Genomic DNA, 13,881 nt, shown 5'->3' with positions numbered 1-13,881 from the left:
CAGGAGGATCATAAGTTTTAGGCCAACCTGAGCAATTAAGCAAGGCTCTGTCAAAAAGAAGAAGAAGGAACAGGAGAAGAGGAACATACTGTAGTTATTTGCACAGAGCTAGGGCAAGGCCTCTACCACCAGCATCTTCTGGCACAGAGAGAAGACAAGGCTGTACCATCCTCATCCTTTCCTGGCTCAGATCCTTACCTTAGGCACCAATCTCGGTGCCCTGGTAGATTCAAGGGAAGATCTTAAAGCCCTTACAATGACATTGATGGCATGATGCATTTATCACAACAATAAAGAGCAACAAGGATACCAGCAAACATCTCCTGAGTGCTTGCTATTCACTGCCACCATGCTATGAGCTTTCAATGGCTTTGAATGGTGCTGGCTCCTTGCGACTATCTAATGGGAGGTTCTAATCTGATACCATGAATGTCTTCCAATATCTGGACTGGGATAAAAGGCTTCATGAACCTTGGGTTCCAGCACCTCCACAGAGAAAAAGGAAAAGGAAAGGGAGAGATCAAAAGCAACCTGAGAGCCACGGATTTAGCTCAGTGGTTCCGTCACCTGCCTCACAAGCACAAGGTCCAGAGTTCGATCCCCGGTACCAAAAAAAAAAAACCTGAGTGGCTTCATTCATGCCATCACCATTGATGGCCAGTCTGTGAGAAAAAGGACTAGTGGCAAAGGAGACCAGAGTTAACTTGAAAGTGCATAGTAAAACCATTAAAAATGTGTCCCATAATCTGACTGTTCTGAGACAAAGTTTCCATTCTTGGAATAGGTCCTTCTGACTATTCCCTGTGGCCTCGTTCAGAGCTGAGTGAGTGTGAAGGCATAGACTCTTGAGATGTGGAGATGGGCCTCTCCTGTGAAGAAAAAGAAGAAGGTCGAGCAAAACTGCATCCGTGCAGGCCTGAGCCATGTCTGCTGTCAGTCAGGGGCACTCCACTGCATCGGATCATCACCCTGGGGGACATGTAAATGTCCCTGAGTCGAGAGGTTGGTTTGTTCTTTCTGGTTTCTTATTTTTATTTTTAAAAAGCACGGAGAGGGCCAGGGATTTAGCTCAGCGGTCTGGCACCTGCCTCATAAGCACAAGGCCCGAGTTCAATCTCCAGTACCATATATATATAGCATGGAGAATTTTACCTTATGAGTCTACAGGAAATTTGTAGGGTGTTCCATAGTACTCCCAACTGCATCCCTGAAAGTTCCCTCCCGGGATGAAGGTGGTCTGACAGGTGGCGGGGTCTGAGGCTGTACTGTCCTGAAAGTCCTCTCTGACCCAAATGGGCAGGACTCATGTCCAACCCCAGGGGTGTATGCTTGATTCTCTCCACCTATACACAGGAAAGATGCTGCCCTATACACACAGTATTTTTACTTGGTGTACCACATATGTTAACTAATTCAAAGTTTTTAAATAGGGATATTTGAATACAGAGAAAACAAGAGTAGGGAAAGAACAGTAAATCCAGGGATGAATCCACCAGACAGTTGTGTGGTTTTCAGACTTATCTAATTCCAGCTACACGTGCACATCATGAACCGACAAAAGAGGTGCCCACAGTCCACTGCTATGGCTTATTGCAGACCTCTAAGCAGGGTAGCCAGCCTCCCAGTGCCCAGGTATTTCCCACTGTGCCAGGTGGGCAGGCTGTCTGTCAGCCTCCAGGCTACGAAGGGAAATGCCCTTGTGAAAGCTTGCCGATGCACACCAGCGTCTGACTCCCTCTGCGCCCACACACCTGTGTCCCTCCTCGACACGACTGCCTCTCACTGGACACAGCGTCCAAATCTTCCTCGGGAACTGAAACACCTGAGGAACTATGACAAAACCAAAGAGAACCTGTCTCTCAAAAGTTAAAGGTTATTATCAATGGTCAGTGGAAAGGTGGCACATTTGGACAAATTCCACCCAGGTTTTGAGACCTCCACTTTGAAGGTATCCTGCTTCAGAAGCACAGTTTTAATGGACACTAGGCTTTATTAAAAAATATATATATATACACACACACATATATGTGTGTGTGTATATATATGTATATGATATAACATATCTAAATGCAATGATTTTACCGCTAAACTAATAAGACAGAAACCACAAAATTGAAATTCTGTCTTTCAAAGGGTTTTATGTACTCCTCTAACTAAAAACAGGTTCACAATAAAAAGATCCAGTTTTACAAGTGAACCTCACCAAAAATAGTAACTATGGCCTTGAGAGCATATATCCCATTGCTATATAAAGGATTTAGTGCATATAAATGTCTAAGCATAATAATCTCATTTATAACATACCATTTATGACATACCAGGGCCCTGAGGTACCCTACAGCCACAATGCTCCAATTAAAGCATCCTAAAGCCTAACAGAGTCACCCCAGAAGAAGCTATTCTACAAAACCCAGCTCATCCCACCAAAAAGCGCTGGTTCCACGGTAAGAGGGTGGTGACAAAAAAGGGGGCTTTTTGGATGGAAAGAGAACATTTGGTGTCTAGTCCCCAAGCTCAAAGCCTCCCACAGCACCTAGGAGCAAGAAGTGACCCCAGAGCAAGGACGCATCATAAGGAGGGGGATCTGAGTGTCCATCTCAGGCTTCCCTAATGAATTTGGTATTTGATTATTACAAATGAGTACTTCTGAGCTCAAAAACTTGATATGTCCAAAGGACAGCTTACACTGGAAAACAAGAAGAATGCTTCTGCTCCAGAGGACTATTTGGGCATGGAATTGGAAACCTCCAGTCGACCCCAGGTTACTGTGTATTTGTAGGATCTCAGCCACTCATAGGAGTATGTGTTCACAGGGGAGGTTGTCTCATCTGTCCTATCACAATAGACAATTTCATTGTCACCAAATGGAAAGATACGTGTCAAAATGTACTCTCCAAACCAGGTATGGTTGTGCATGCTTGTGCTCCCAACACTCAGAAAGCTGAGGCAGGAGGATTGCCATGAGTTTGAGGCCAGCCTGCATTACACAGTGAGTTTTAAGGTCCACCTGAACAGCATAGCGAGACCTTGTCTCAAAAACAAAAAAGTACTCTCCATTCCTAGATATCAATGGACAAAGGAAATTTCCAACAGACCTAAAAATTTGCTAAATTAAATATCTTCAGAGTCAGCTCAAAGCTGTTCTTAGAGAAGAGGGAAGACGGCACCCTGAGTGTACGGGGTGGGGAGGGATTAATACAGCAATGGAGAAGAGAAAATCAATGCTGTGCCCCCTCATCCTCTCACCCATTCCTTTACACTTACTAATGTCAATGCTCAAAGCACTGTTAGCAAGACAGGAAGAGGGTAAATTGTAATTCTTCTTTTCTTTTTCCATGCTGGAGTTCAAACTCAGGGCCTCACACATGCTAATCAGTGTACTACAGAGCTGTCTCTCTGGCCTCTAAACTGGTACATGTTTTAATACAAAGAAGCAAATAAAAAATAAATTGTAACATTAATCCTTGAAGTAATTACCATTGCCATTTTAGTGTTTCCTGGCACTTTTACTATGTGCATATTTAGATACAAATTCTAAAACCATTTAAAGCACATTTTCTATATAATTATATAATCTGGCTTTTCCTTTTATACTACATTATAGTTATCTCTCTAGATCTGTAAAAGATTCTTGATAAATATTAAGATGTCTCAATTTTTAAATTAAAATTATGTATAATCAGAAAAAATAAAGGATCGATTTGGAATTTGCTTAGCAAATTACTATGTTTTGGTTTTTTTGTTTTGTTTTTTGTTTTGTGGGGGGTTGGAAACAGATATCAAACTCAGGTCCTTGCACTTTTGAGGCAGGCAGCAAAACCACTGAGCCAAATCGCCGGTTTACAACTATACAGTTTAATCACTGGCTTAAAACTATACAGTTTCTTTCTTTTTTCTTTTTTTTCTTTTTTTCTTTTTTTTTTTTTTTTGGTACCAGGAATAGAACTTGGGACCTTGTGCTTGCAAGGCAAGCGGCAGAACCACTGAGCTAAATCCCCAGCCCTGTGTTTCTTAATAGAGTGGAATCAAAGGAAGAAAAAATGTGAGATCTAATCCCTTCCCTTAAACAACTGAGTTAATAGATGAATCTGTATACCTAGTTAAAACCTCTGTACAAATGGAGATTTGTACATATAGAGGGGCAGGATGTGGAGCTCAGTGATAAGGCACATGCTTAGCATGCACAAGGCCTTGGGCTCAATCCCCTGCTGCAAAAGAAAAGAAAAAAGAAAGAATCTGTATCTTTGGACAACCAGTAGGACAAAGGAAGGGAAGCAGAAATGCTGGCCCCAGTCATCAGCACCTGCTTAATGAGGAAAGCAGGGAACTGGCCTTGGGAAGTCGTACAAGCACTTTCATCCATAAACAGAGCAAGAACAATACACTGGCTTGATTGTGGGCATCAAGAGGTTCACTTCCTCAGAACAAAGCTTCTCTGCACACCAATAGCTAACTTCTACTGTTGGGGATATATCTCCCGATCGCCTATTCTCTATCCCTCTTACAAAGCACATGGCCTTAGGAGTGTGGCACTTAGCCCGGATGTGCTCTTCCAGGCTCCTGTCCCCATGAGATGCCATGGGCCAGTCTCAGTACTTCTGCAGCCTGAGATAACCCTCAAATACTCAGCACAACACTTAACTACTGCCCAATGGGGCAAAATTGGGAAATGTGTGGAACATTACTTGCCATCCCTTATTAAAGTGATAGCAATAAATTTATCCTTGAGTAAGAGGCGGGAGTCTTACAAATTTACCACCTCTCTTATCTCATTGAACAGGCAACATTTTTTAATGCCAAAATGGAAGATTTAAGAGTTACCGGACATTATTCAATGACCGTGCTTATGAGACAGGTCCAGAATACGGAACCCAACTCTGCTAGTTTCCTCGTTCCTTCTCAAAGCACTACATACTCTTACACAACAGTGCAAAAGAGCTGACGTTCTTTGGTTCTGAGAGCCGGTTTGAGGAGAGGAGAGCATGAGGATCTAGGAAGCTTTGAAGGTAAAGACAGCATTTCCCAAAAAAGACATGGAAGATCAGAACCCAGTCACTGGGCAGAAGGGATATGATAATTTCGAAAAAAAAAAATTCTTTCCCCTGGAGGGACCAGTACATATATTCACTTTCCCACCCACAACCGGTATTTAACTGGAACTCTACCAAGAATCCCATTATGGGCAAGAACAGCTCCCGCCACATGAAAGCCAGGAAGGGCCCGCGTGGGAAGAGTGAGTCTCCAAGCTCGGCTGAAGGACTTAAGCTGTTCTGCTTCACTCGGGCATTGCCCATGCAGCCCCTTTCGTTATTCCCTAGGCCTCCTCAAGTCCCAAACACCCAGCGGAAAACCCATCTCCCAAGACATCCTCTTTAGTGCTTTACACCTGCCTCTCAGACCTGCTGGGGCTGCTCTGTGATCTACAGCCCTGTCCTGTGGCTCCAGCTGAAGCCATGTTAAAGCTAAGCTTCCATAAACAAGGGCTCCTCCTGAGACACGTGTGTCTTTATGTGTGTATGTGTCCAAGGACACCCTCAACTACCCTCCAACCCAGTCCAAGCCAATACTGAAAGTGTGACAGTCCTAAAGTGTCTTAAAACACCAGAATTAGCTAGCATGTTGAATCTGAGGTTAACATACGGATTTTTTACTTTAAAAGGCTAGATTTTTCACAATAAACATGTGTTGCTATAGAGACAGCATAAGCCTATGTAAACTTCAGGCGTTCATATTCATAGAAACTCCTGAAGCAAGACCAAATGTTGGCCCTAACATTCTTGTTCTTGCCAACTTCCAAATAGTGCACAAATTATGCCAAAAATAAATGGATGTGACTAATACAAGCTTAGAACATTTTTTTTTAATTTTTACCTTGAGGGTAACATTTGTTGATATTGAAGCTGGGTGTGTTAAAGCATGCTTCCCCCCTTTATAAATCCATCTGTTTTATTTACACTTCCTAAAAGACCCGTGTGCACATTTTTCCATAAATTAAACAACTGCTACTAATCACGTATCATTTCAACCTGCGCCCCAGTTCTGTTTTAATGCTGCGTCGCTTCTCTTTTGTTTGTGTTCTGCGAAGCACACACCACAGACAGAGTAACCAAGACTTAACTCTTTGGGTCCCAAAAACACACTCCAGGGCTGTAGAACTGTCGACAAGCTTTTGCACAGGCAACACCTCCCAGGTCTGCAAGCTCAGGGTAAATCCTATTACAACTCAGAGAAGTCAAATTGGTTTCTGCTGCTGACCTTCTTTCCCATGACCCTTGCTCCAGCCTTCCAGGCCCCAATCCCAAATCCCTCATTTCTCCCGCACGGAGGTCAACCTGTACGACAACTGCACTCAGCCCCAAATCTACTCTCTTCTGCACTGGATCCTTGCTGCTAATTACTGTAGTCACACTTCTTAATTCAACAAGCGCCAGGCGGCTGGCTGCCGTCTCCCCATGGGATGGGTCACCAACTATCTCGTGCAGGTCACTAAGTCGGAGTTTATTTCCTGACAGGAGATGGCATTACAAGGTAGCTGTTCCAACACGAATGGTAATCAACAATAATTAAAAACGATACACCCATTCTGACTCACATGATAGTGATAAAAAAAAAAAAAAAAAGAAGAAGGGCAATGGAAAAAGAGAGAGAAAGAGAAAAAACTAGCCACAGTGGATAAGAGTTTCATTTCCCTTTAGAATTTCTAGAAAACAATGTGGGTCTTTGTTTTCTTTCCATTCATACAGAGTGTGTCTACATGGTAACTTCAGTGAAAAGCAGTGCTTCCGGATTTTCTGTAAAGGGAGGAGATTTTTTGTCTCCACTACAGAGACACCAGGGAGAGAAGCAAATTAGGAATCCTGTCACACATGGCACCCCCATGTCTCTCCATGCGTGATGCCGACTTTTAATCTTAGAAACTGAGGAAATCACTGCGGCCAGCCCCTGTCACCCAGAAGTGGGTTAGCCTGAGTTCCGTGAACTGACTGGTGCCCACCTTGGGCCTCTCTAGATAGCTGGTGGCCCCAGCCCTAGCCCCACACTGCAGTTCGCCCACCTTGCCAATGAGCAGATACTGTAGTCCTCCCCACTGTGCTTTACTCACAGGTCGAGCCCATGGTCAAAAGCCAGGGCAGTTTCACCTTATGAGTGATAGGGATTATCCAGGATCTACTCCCTCTTGTCGCCGTTACCCAGCTCCTACCCTGACGGTAAGCCAGGTTCCTGGAATCAAACCTGGGGACTACAGTCCACTCACCAGTAACCGAGCAAGGTACGTCCCTGAGGAAAACCGGGAAGGGTGGAGAGGACTCAGAGCAGGGACAGGAAAAAAGCCAAGCACGGTGTGATTCCAGGCCGAGGCCCAGCCTCAGCCTCCCCCTCTCGGAGAGTTTCTGAGCTTCTGTGTGGTAACAAGGGGCTGGGCCTTCTTTCTCCCACAATCAGTCCTCTGCTGCCACGGGGCAGGGAACCCACACACGGTGGGCTTTCTCCACCATGATCCAAGCCGCCCCTCTGCAGCAGCCCTGTGCCAGCCTAGCAAAGCGAAGTGGTGTGTGGGCATGCAGAGTTATAAAGGTTGCCGGGGCCCTGGCAAGGACTATTACACCCCCAGGGGAAGGGAACACTAACAGCATTTTAACCTTTAATTCTTAAAGCAATTCTTAACCCAAAAAAGCAGATTATGTAGAGAAGCAGGTATGAATCCGGGGAGAAACAATCACATTCTTGATCACTCGTCCTAAGAGGGAAAGATCACAGTGGACAGTCTACTCATGTGGTATCGCACCTGGACCAGGAAGTAAGCGTGGAGACCTGAATAGCTGCATGTTAGAGTGCTGGGAATCTGGAACCTTAAAGGGGTATGTGATTCTCCTTCCCCCATGACCACCATCTAATCATGATTATCCAGCTCCTCCAGTGTGGCAGCTCTGTAACGAACTGCTACATGTGGTGGTACACACCTGTAATCCCAGCCACTTGGGAAGCTGAGGCAGGAAGATCCCACGTTCTAGGCCTACATGGGCAATTTAGCAAGACCTCACCCCAAAATAAAAGTTAAAGAAAATGGACTGGGCATGTAGCTCAATAGTAGTGCATGTGGAAGGCCCATGGTTCAATCAAAGTACCATAAAAACAACAACAACAAAAAAGTTGTGGGCCGGGGATTTAGCTCAATAGCATGGCACCTGCCCCACAAGTGCAAAGTCCTGAGTTCAATCCCCAGTACTGCGGAAAAAAAAAGTTATAAGGGGAATCCCATGCCCAGGATACCCTGCTGCCCTCTGACTAGCCTGCTTCTCACCTCTTACCAACTTGGGCCATTCCAGGGAAGATGGAGAAATGGAGGGCAGGAATTGTAAAGGGGCCCACATGCTCCCCATGAGGTCTTCTGAGCCTGAGCCAGCTCTAAAAGATTCCTAGAGGGCGTATTGCTAGGGCTGCCAGACAGGATGTGTGTCTTATCTGTTATTGATGCTGACAGCTGTAGGATAAAGAGATGAAGGCCCAGCCCTGCAGTGTAGAGTACACCAGAATCTCCTCTCCTACTGAAAGTAGGTCCCTTCCAAGGCCTGCCCCACTGCACAAAAATTGCAGTCGCAACAGATTAAAAAAAAAAAGTAATGACTGTACAAGCCTATAATCCCAGGACTCCCTCGGTCTGAGGCAGGAGAATCACAAGCTCAAGGCTAGCAATGGAAATATAGTAAAAGCCTGTCTCAAAATAAAAACACTTAAAAGGCCTGGAAGTGTAGCTGAGAGCAAAGACCCCGGGCTCCAGTACCACCCAAAAAAATTTTTTAAAGCTTACAATTGTCACTGTAAAGTTTGGCGTTGCAGAATATATAAAAAGAGGGTACATTGTTTATACTAAAGTAGTGATTCAAAAAGAATATAAGACAGGCCAGGCATGGTGAAATATGTCTGTAATCCCAGCACCTGGAGGCTGAGGCAGGAGGATAGCCATAAATTCAAGGCCAGCCTGGAATTTGAAAAGAACCATGGCGGGGGGGGGGGGGTTGGACTGGGGCAGCAAGAGCAAAGGAGGATGGGCTTTTGATCCAACGGGAAGATGCAAAGGAACCACTAGTAGGCAGTGAAGCCCTGGAAGGCCAGTCCAGAAGATCAGCTCCCCTGAACCCCACTCCACACAAAGCCACATTCCTGCACCTGTCCACATTCTAAGTGGCCACATCCTGAGTGACTGCAGGGAGGCCTTTCCTACGTGGGCTGCTCGAGGGCACCTGCCAACTGCTGGAGTAGACAGAGGATGGGATCCGAATGCCCGCCTCTTGGACTCCGGTGCTGCCCGTGCCAGCCTCACCAGCCGCCGGTTCCCTGCAAGCGCACTAGAGCGCCCCCAGGAGAAGGGTGAAAAGAATCGGGGGTGGGGAGCTCCCCCTTCACCTCAAAGAGTCGTGGCAATGGCTGCCTCCCTGTAGGACAGCAAATCACCCCCATAAACACCCTCCAGCTGCCTCTCACCTCCTTGCTGATTTATTTTCCAGCAATTGGCCTGTGTTTAATGAAACCTGATCAGCAGTAAGAAGACTAATCAGACCCAGGACCTTCCCCGCTTCCCTCCCACTCTGGGCAGGGCTGACCTGGACTCAGGCTTCCAGCTTCCCTCTCTCTCCCCTCCTGAGGATCCCCGGCCCTCCCTCGCTCAGCGCTCAGCCCGACTGCCCTCGACTGTCCTAAAACAATGGGGGCTTGGGCCGGGGCGGGACGGCTTGGCGCAGATGGCAAACCCGAGGCTCCTGGCTGGCTGGCATGGATGAGAACTCGCCGGAACAAAGTGTGCAGTTTTAGAGGCTTTGGGGTGTGGACGGGGGTGCCCCTCATCCATTCGACTTTAAGAACAACTCTCCATCCTATCCGCTCCCAGCCTAAGTCGCTGCATTTTTTTTCTTTAAAATAAGAAACCAACTAATGATAGCTCTTCCCCAATTGCCCCATCTCCTCAGAGATGGGACTGTTGTCAAGAGGACTAACTCTCTGACAGCTGTGGATTAACAACAATAACAATTTGTGTTTATGGGGAGCTTTTAACTTTTCAAAGTCCTCCTCCATCCATCATCCCGCTTGATCCCGCTGACAGCAGAGTACTCAGGTGTGGCAAGGATCACCAGGGCCGGCTGGAAGCGTAGGCCAGGCAGATTGCGTACTCCGAGGATGGGGCCCCGGGGAGGGACGAAACCGCCTCAGAGAATCCCTGCCAGCAAATTGCACCTGCAAATGCCGTTCACAGAGGCAGCCCTTCCATTTCACATTGCAGATGAGGCTGAAGAGGAAGTAACTTTCTTGCAGTGCGGGCTGCGGGGCAGCACCACCAGTGAGCGCTTGTGGAGCGTTGCGCAAGCGCAATGAGGAAAGCTGATGCCGCCAAAGGGAATAGGAGGGTAACTGGGGAAACTTAACTTAGGTGGCAGTTTAGCAGGGGGCCACCCCTGAGAGGTGAAAAGACACAAAGAGGCCAAGACACCCACTCATTCATTCACTCGCTCCTTGATTTAAACAGGTGTCTAGGAGCTCCCATTGGGCCAGCCACACCACAGTGGGACAGGAAGTAGACACAGAACCTGCCTTCAAGGCACACGCAGTGAAGTGAAAGGCAAGCAGGGACAGCAGGATGCTATTTGAGATCCTGCCCTCTACCCGCCCTCCTTGGCCCCTGCATCCCCTTGCACTGGGCAACAGAGATGCCTCTGTGCTCACTATAAAGAGAGAGAGGACTGATGCAGCCCAGGACAAGTGAAATTGGTTTCAGAATGGCCATTTCAGACATGGCAGAGCTTTCTCTGAAAGAAGGATTTCGTAAATCTAAAATCTTGGTTTTCTCACCAAAAGCCAACTTCTAGAAGTCTCCAAACATAGAATTCGTGTCATGAACGACAGAGCATTGGACAACAGACAACTTTGAAGTGTGCCTGATTCTAGAATATTCCACCAGCTTTACAACTCCCCAGCAGCTGTTCAGAGCAGGTGATTCCTAGGGATCCAATCACGTGAGAACAATGGAGGGTCTGGAGGACAGAAGCCCTGATTTACAGCCTGCATAGTCTGGGTCCCCTATCATTTGGTCTTTGGACTGATGATTTAGACATTTCTCCCCATACATGCAGAGAAAACTGACTGGAGTATTTACAAAGGAAGTGTTTTTGTTGTTGTTCTTGTGGTTATTTTTCAAAAATGCCTTGACATTACCAATTTCAAATATGATGAGATTTGACATGGCAATGGACAAGTTTTAGGTATTTAATCTTTTTTAAATTATAACTTTAAAAAGGAGAATGTATAACATTGCCACCATAACCACTTTTTTTTTTTGTACTGGGGATTGAACTCAGGACCTTGTGCTCAAGGAAGGTGCCACTGAGCTAAATCCCTGGCCCTGTCTGGGATGTAATTTGTCCTCCATGTGTTGGAAACTCTGTCCCCAGGGTGATATTAACAGGCGAGACCCAGTATAAGGTGAAGGGGTTATGGCCTAAGAAGGGATTAAGATAGTCCTTCTAGGACCCTGAGCTAATTCACAGGAGAGCAAGTTATTAGAAAAGAGCAAGCCTGACTATGGACTTCTCTCTGGCTTCCTAGCTCACCACATGATCTCTTCCTTACACACTCATACTCCTACCATGATAAGATCCACCATTAGGTAAATCTACAGGGCTGCTCAGGCTTGGACTTCCAGTATCGCACACCCATGATCTAGTATCACAAACTCATGATCAGTATCACAAATCTGTGTTCCATCACCTCCTAAAAGCCCCACCTATGGATGTGTGAGACTTTGCAGGGATACCTAGATATAAACCATAACATAGGCAGTCTCTAGTATCTTGTTATAGCAACCAAAAAATAGCATAAATCGTATGTCTAGAAGTAGGATTGCTGACTCATATGGTAGTTCTTTTTTCAATTTGTGAGGAACCATTACTCTGTTTCCATACTAGATGTGCCATTTTATATTCCCCACCAACAGTACACAAAAGTTCCAACTTCATATTTTCATGAACACTTATTTTCTTTTTTTATAGTAGCCATTATACTGGCTAGAAGGTGATCTCTCATTGTGATTTTGACTTGCATTTCTCTGATGATTAGGGATGTTGAGCCTGTTTTCACATGCTTTTTGGCCATCTGAAATTCAGTAACACTTTTCAAAAGTATCGATTTCTAAAGCTCTGAAATCCAGTTTGCTGCTTTGGGGACAGATCTCAGTTGCCACATTACAGGCATGCAGCACCATACCCGCCCAGCCTCAGTTGCCACATTTCAAGAAGAATGTCCTGGTGGAAAAAGACTTTCGATTTTGTACTTTTATCAATTGACTAAAGCCAGATTTTTCAGCCTTATCACAGTTGACATCGTCTTTGCTCCAGGGACACGCTTGCATTGTAGGATGTCAACAGCACCCCAGTTTCTAGATGCCAACAACAGCCCCTACTCCACTTACAGCAACCAAAAATGTCTCCAGATGTTGCCAGTTATCTCCTGGGGAAGAAAGTGATCCTGATCACATGTTTAAATACCTCATGTTTCTCTGGTGTGAAAAAACCCAGAGCGGAAATAAGGACTGAGGTGTACAATGGATGTTGGGAAATGGGAAGAAAATGTTCAAATGGGAAGGGGAACAGGGGAGAAGGGAGAGAGAAAGGAAGGAAGGGACAAAAAAAGGGGAAATGGAAGGAAAAAGTGAAAATAGAGTCTTTGTACATAGGGAAGGAAGGGGACTTGGGGGGGTGGATAAAATAAAATTTATTTTTTTAAGAAGTGACCCTGTAGGGAAGGGAGGAGGGGGTGAAGGGAGGGCAGGGATAAGGGGAAAAAATGAGAACCAAAACCTGTCATGTAGAGGTACAAGATCCCAAAAATGAATGTAACTGTACTGTATACCTAAAATGTACCAATAAACTCAATGAGAAAAAAAAAGTGATCCTGTACTGGACTACAGTTTGCACTGTGAACCCAACACAGCTCCTCTAGAAACTGCAGAGGATCAGGCAGGGCCCAGCTGAGCAGCTCCTGCTTTATCCAAGTCTGAGTTTGTACCCTCTGTGCAGCCCATAAAACAACAACCCTGTGTGACTGCTATAGAAAGCTCTTTCCAGTTTTTCAAGTGAAATAGCTCTGATTTGCCTGGCTTCTCCTACACCAACGCAGGAGTACAGAAATCCCAGACCACAGGACTGAAATCATTTGAACTGTCTTTCTGCTTCTCACTTTCACACACACACACACACACACACACACACACACACACACACATGTGGCTTACAGATAGAAAACATGGACTAGAAGTCAGATGAGCAGGTTTCTCATGCTTGATCTGTGCCCTGGAGTAGCTCAATTCACAGAATGCTCCTTCACTGTCCACTGTGGGAAATATTTCAAGTCAAGCTCAGGCTGTTCCAGCCCTGCCTCCCTTATCTCTCTCAAGTCACTAGTGAAGGGATGAGTTTCAAGAGTTGTTCAAGCTCTAAACATCTGTGACCCGTGTGACTCTAACACTGTAAAAGCTTGCTATGCTGGAAAAACTGAGAGCATTTGTGGAAAAAGAGGAACAGAGTAATTAGTGGCCAAAGACTATAGAACCCCTTTAAACAAATACAGTTGAAATTTCCCAGTATATGCCATCCTGCCCCGGAGACTGTGTGAACACAGATGGGGTACTACACAAGGGGGCACGCCACCAGCCCCCCAGGGCCACCTGTGAGGAGTGCACATTTCTGTCTGTCCCAGCTGCAGGGAGTTACCTTGCCCAGCAAACCCATATCTGGTGAGTGTGTGACCCAACGGGCAATTGGCCCTGCTGCTGCAACCCAATGCAAGGCTCAGGTGACACTTGCCCCACAACCCCGCTGCCACTGGCCAAGGCTT

The 13,881-nt window shown here is 45.9% G+C and overlaps 1 pseudogene; it reads left to right on the top strand.

Moving 5' to 3' along the window:
* Positions 1-10,364: 10,364 nt before the first annotated feature.
* The window catches only part of LOC104852265, a 45,437-nt pseudogene continuing 41,920 nt past the window's right edge, over positions 10,365-13,881 (top strand).

This window comes from Fukomys damarensis, unplaced genomic scaffold (assembly GCF_012274545.1).
Source record: "Fukomys damarensis isolate Sample0158 unplaced genomic scaffold, DMR_v1.0_HiC HiC_scaffold_2, whole genome shotgun sequence".
NCBI lineage: Eukaryota > Metazoa > Chordata > Mammalia > Rodentia > Bathyergidae > Fukomys > Fukomys damarensis.
This window is presented reverse-complemented; position numbering and strand designations above follow the sequence as displayed.